Source organism: Schistocerca nitens, chromosome 7, assembly GCF_023898315.1.
Source record: "Schistocerca nitens isolate TAMUIC-IGC-003100 chromosome 7, iqSchNite1.1, whole genome shotgun sequence".
Classification (NCBI taxonomy): domain Eukaryota; kingdom Metazoa; phylum Arthropoda; class Insecta; order Orthoptera; family Acrididae; genus Schistocerca; species Schistocerca nitens.
The window spans coordinates 307,598,327-307,603,326 of NC_064620.1; the positions used below are offsets into that span (position 1 = coordinate 307,598,327).

The following is a 5,000-nucleotide window of genomic DNA, read 5'->3' on the forward strand; positions in this document are numbered from 1 at the left end:
CCGTTACCCGTTACAACCATGGTAGGCGCAGAACCTACCATCGACAGTTGATAAGGCAGACATTTGAAAGATGCGTCGCCGGTACGAAGACCGTGCGATCAGCCCAAAGTTATTCAGAGTCACCAAGGCAAACGGACCGGACGAGCCGACCGATTGGTTTTGATCTAATAAAAGCGTCCCTTCCATCTCTGGTCGGGACTCTGTTTGCATGTATTAGCTCTAGAATTACCACAGTTATCCAAGTAACGTGGGTACGATCTAAGGAACCATAACTGATTTAATGAGCCATTCGCGGTTTCACCTTAATGCGGCTTGTACTGAGACATGCATGGCTTAATCTTTGAGACAAGCATATGACTACTGGCAGGATCAACCAGGGAGCTGCGTCAACTAGAGCTGAGCAGCCGGCCGCCCGGGAGTGTGTCCCGGGGGCCCGCGCGAACACGCAAGCGTCCGCTCAATTATTCTGCAAACAGGAGGAGGCTGGGCTCCCCTGCACGATACACCTCGAAACCCTCTCAGGTCCCGGCGGCGCGCAGCGCCGTCCTAAGTACTTGGTCGGGTTCGAGAGAGGCGCAATCGCCCGGAGATAGGCGAGTAGACGCTTTCAGTGCGACCACCCGTGCTCCCAACTGAGCTTGCCGCTGCCGACAGAGGCCCGGGAGCGTGCTGTCGTGGTGTTGCCGGCGGGAGACAACACGCGGCCACAAACAGTGACCGGGCAGCTCCAACGCCAGCGCCACAGAGGGGCAGAGCCCCACTTGGGTGCCAAAGCGAACTCTCCCAGCACAGCGCACGCGCCAACACATCCGCACAGCTGCGATACAAACCACCTGCGAGAACCGCGGGGGCGACCGAGCAGCAGACGGCGTCGCGGCGCCGAGTGCCGGGCGGCGGCGCATCCTCAACGCACACAGTCCTCAATCGGACCAGCACACTGCAGATGTCCACCGCGCTTCGCACCGGGCCCGGGAGGACCCACTTTGGCCGCACGGCGCCGCGCGCTGGGTGCGCCGGCACGCAGATGCGCCGCCTGCCGCGTCCGTCAGCCGGCGCGCCTGCCACTGGGCGCCCCCACCAGCCGGCTGCCGCGCGTGCGCCCACGCAGCGCGCGGCCAGCACGCCGGGCGCCCCCCCCTCACCGGCCGGGGACGGTCCCACCCAGCCACCGCCGCGTATCGCTTCATACCCACATGCCCACTCACGTTCGTGGGTATGACGGGTGTCGCTGAAGCAACCGGTTAATACCTGTACCGATCGTCGATATCAACGATTCACCTCCAGCGCGAACAACCGCGCAACAACGGATTTCCAGTTCATTTGCGTAACTTGGGCAGCAAACGTAGACATCCATCTACATTTGCGACTTCTACGAGTCTTGCATGCCTGGATGTTGTGTGTCACGACGCACTCCATCAGCATACATACACGCTGCGACGTGTGCACGAAAGAACACGTGGAAGGTGGCCAGCGTACGTATGCGAATGCCATTGCACAGCTGCGAAGCGCATTCAACACGCGAACTCCTGACCGACGAGCTAGAGGTGACAGGAGGGGAGGGGGGGGGGGGCGGGGGCGATATACGTCCTATTGCAGTACACAATACAGTGGATAGCGGGACCATGTGGAAAGTAAGCAACACTCGCAAGATGTGAGGGTACGCACCGTAAAATGAATCAATACGCAGAACACCACAGTGTGCGCGAAGTGAACTATGTTGAGATGGTTGCAATTAGGCAACGCTACACGAATTCCTAGATTCATATAACTAACAATTACAGGGCAGGTTAAGGCGCAACGTGGGTTAGGTTAGGGCGCAACGTGGGTTAGGTTAAGGCGCAACTTGGGTTAGGTTAAGGCGCAACTTGGGTTAGGTTAAGGCGCAACTTGGGTTAGGTTAAGGCGCAACTTGGGTTAGGTTAAGGCGCAACTTGGGTTAGGTTAAGGCGCAACTTGGGTTAGGTTAAGGCGCAACTTGGGTTAGGTTAAGGCGCAACGTGGGTTAGGTTAAGGCGCAACGTGGGTTAGGTTAAGGCGCAACGTGGGTTAGGTTAAGGCGCAACGTGGGTTAGGTTAAGGCGCAACGTGGGTTAGGTTAAGGCGCAACGTGGGTTAGGTTAAGGCGCAACGTGGGTTAGGTTAAGGCGCAACGTGGGTTAGGTTAAGGCGCAACGTGGGTTAGGTTAAGGCGCAACGTGGGTTAGGTTAAGGCGCAACGTGGGTTAGGTTAAGGCGCAACGTGGGTTAGGTTAAGGCGCAACGTGGGTTAGGTTAAGGCGCAACGTGGGTTAGGTTAAGGCGCAACGTGGGTTAGGTTAAGGCGCAACGTGGGTTAGGTTAAGGCGCAACGTGGGTTAGGTTAGGGCGCAACGTGGGTTAGGTTAAGGCGCAACGTGGGTTAGGTTAGGGCGCAACGTGGGTTAGGTTAGGGCGCAACGTGGGTTAGGTTAGGGCGCAACGTGGGTTAGGTTAGGGCGCAACGTGGGTTAGGTTAGGGCGCAACGTGGGTTAGGTTAGGGCGCAACTTGGGTTAGGTTAGGGCGCAACGTGGGTTAGGTTAGGGCGCAACGTGGGTTAGGTTAGGGCGCAACGTGGGTTAGGTTAGGGCGCAACGTGGGTTAGGTTAGGGCGCAACTTGGGTTAGGTTAAGGCAGAAGTTGGGTTAGGTTAAGGCAGAAGTTGGGTTAGGTTAAGGCAGAAGCTGGGTTAGGTTAAGGCAGAAGTTGGGTTAGGTTAAGGCAGAAGTTGGGTTAGGTTAAGGCAGAAGTTGGGTTAGGTTAAGGCAGAAGTTGGGTTAGGTTAAGGCAGAAGTTGGGTTAGGTTAAGGCAGAAGTTGGGTTAGGTTAAGGCAGAAGTTGGGTTAGGTTAAGGCAGAAGTTGGGTTAGGTTAAGGCAGAAGTTGGGTTAGGTTAAGGCAGAAGTTGGGTTAGGTTAAGGCAGAAGTTGGGTTAGGTTAAGGCAGAAGTTGGGTTAGGTTAAGGCAGAAGTTGGGTTAGGTTAAGGCAGAAGTTGGGTTAGGTTAAGGCAGAAGTTGGGTTAGGTTAAGGCAGAAGTTGGGTTAAGGGATGGTGTGTGTGGGGGGGGGGGGTGGGGTGGCGAGGTTCGTTGATAGTGATGGTAGTAAGTGGACGCCTGAGGCACTATCAGATATGTCACGTCAGTTGCACTTGTGGCTCATGGCAGGTGGCGCGCCCGTTCTGTGTTTGTGGCAAAGGAGTGGCACACCTGTGTCTTTCATTCCTGCCATTGTTTATGTGCTGTGAGATGCGGCAGTGTGGTGCTGTTGGGTGCACCCCTGTGTAGGACATGTGTGGGTGTTGGTGGCGTATCTGAGCAATGGTGGTTGTAGGAAGAGTGGGATATTCAGTTTTCTGGTTCGACGTCCCGGTCTGGTTATCATAGTGTGGATGGTGTACTGTGGCCGAGAGGATGCACTGGATGTTGTTCCATGCTGGTACTTAGATGTTGTGTCTGCGTCTGTTACAGGCATAGACTAGTGGGTGATGGAGTGTGTGGGTGACGTGTGGTTGACATTGTGTGCACAGACGTTCAGCATGTATAGGGACAGTTGTATGTGTTATCTATATTCCGATGACTGCGCGTATTACTAAGCACCGCCGTGTATAAGCTTAATGTATGTATAGTCAATGCCTGTTCTATCTCTGTACAGTAGTAGCGGTGCGACTGCACTAGCTAGCTACACCTCGCGGCATCGTCCCCCGGTGTATGGCATATGATTATAAACATTCTGTCTATTAGTCAAAACCGGTGGTGTGACTACGTCACATGTTTGAGGTGGGGGACGCAACACCGTGCCGGTGGGTCAGGGCTGCGAAACACTTTCCCCACACTGGGGGCTCGGACCCTCATTACTCGTCCCAGTAATATATTGCGGAGCGCACATAGCCATTGCCCAGAGTCTTTGCGACTGCGAGTGCAACGCCCACGGGGACCGACGTGGATGGGGCGGCCCATAGCTGATCGCTCAGCATCGGAATCCGTACAGTGAGCGACGCGGTCGCGCACAGACTTAGAGCACGTTTAGGGACAGCGGGAATGTCGAATATTGGATAAAACTCTTCATGAAACGCAAGATATAGGTGTGGATTGCAACTTACGAGTGCGGGAAACGTCCGCCGTTCATCCGCTGGACTTGCGATTTTGGTGGGTGGGGTGGGGCACGTACGGGTGCGGGTGGCGTGATTGTCGGTCGACGACTTCGTGGTGGACAGAGGATGCCGTCTTTGTGGGTGGCGTCGGACAATGTGTACTGTGCGCCCATCGATGTCGTATTCAGCTTGGCGTCTCATAGATGGCGGTATCGCCGTTGCAGGAGGCCTAGATGGCGTTATTGTTTGTGGTGCGCTCGACATGGTGGATGTAGTGTTGCCAGATTCGCGTAGATGGCTGTATTGCATGTGGTTTCGTCGTATTTTCATAGGTGGCGATGCTGTGTGGTTGGCGTTGTTGCGTTCACTTCCTGTAGATGGAGGTGTCGTATCTGGGCTGCATGTCAATGTAGTGTAGTCACATTCCGAGAGATGTCGTTCTTGTGCCCCTCGGTGGCACTGTCAACGTCGTCCCACAGGGGGCGGTATGGTGGCGTCCCCAAATAGACGCCCTAGTGGCCTGGCTATTTCACAGATGGCGCTGTCGTATGTAACATACGTCGGTGTGCTGCCACCATTCTCCCCTTCTTTATATGGCATTTATTTATTGCTGCCGTCTAGTTCGCTGTCTACAGACTTATCACCACCCACACTAGCCGCCCCGGGGACTTGCCAACGACACACCCTATCCCAAGTCTATTTTCTTGCGAAGCATCATGTGTTATTATATTTTATTTCACATCCATTGTTTAGAGGTATTGTCGTTCACCGTACGGCGGTGGACGCTGTGTTACCACACGCCGGGGGGGACGGCGAAAACGTACCGTTGACCGCCCGACACCGCCGCCTCCACGCGACGCGCCGACCGGTGGGCCGACACCGTCCGCCTGG

General features: G+C 55.4%; 1 non-coding gene across 1 annotated transcript in view; it reads right to left on the reverse strand.

Moving 5' to 3' along the window:
- LOC126196959 (small subunit ribosomal RNA) overlaps positions 1-380 on the reverse strand; it is a 1,909-nt gene extending 1,529 nt beyond the window's left edge. The window contains exon 1 of the ribosomal RNA XR_007539378.1: positions 1-380. This exon is cut by the window's left edge and continues 1,529 nt beyond it. This is a non-coding gene — a ribosomal RNA (small subunit ribosomal RNA).
- Between the last annotated feature and the right edge of the window lie 4,620 nt (positions 381-5,000).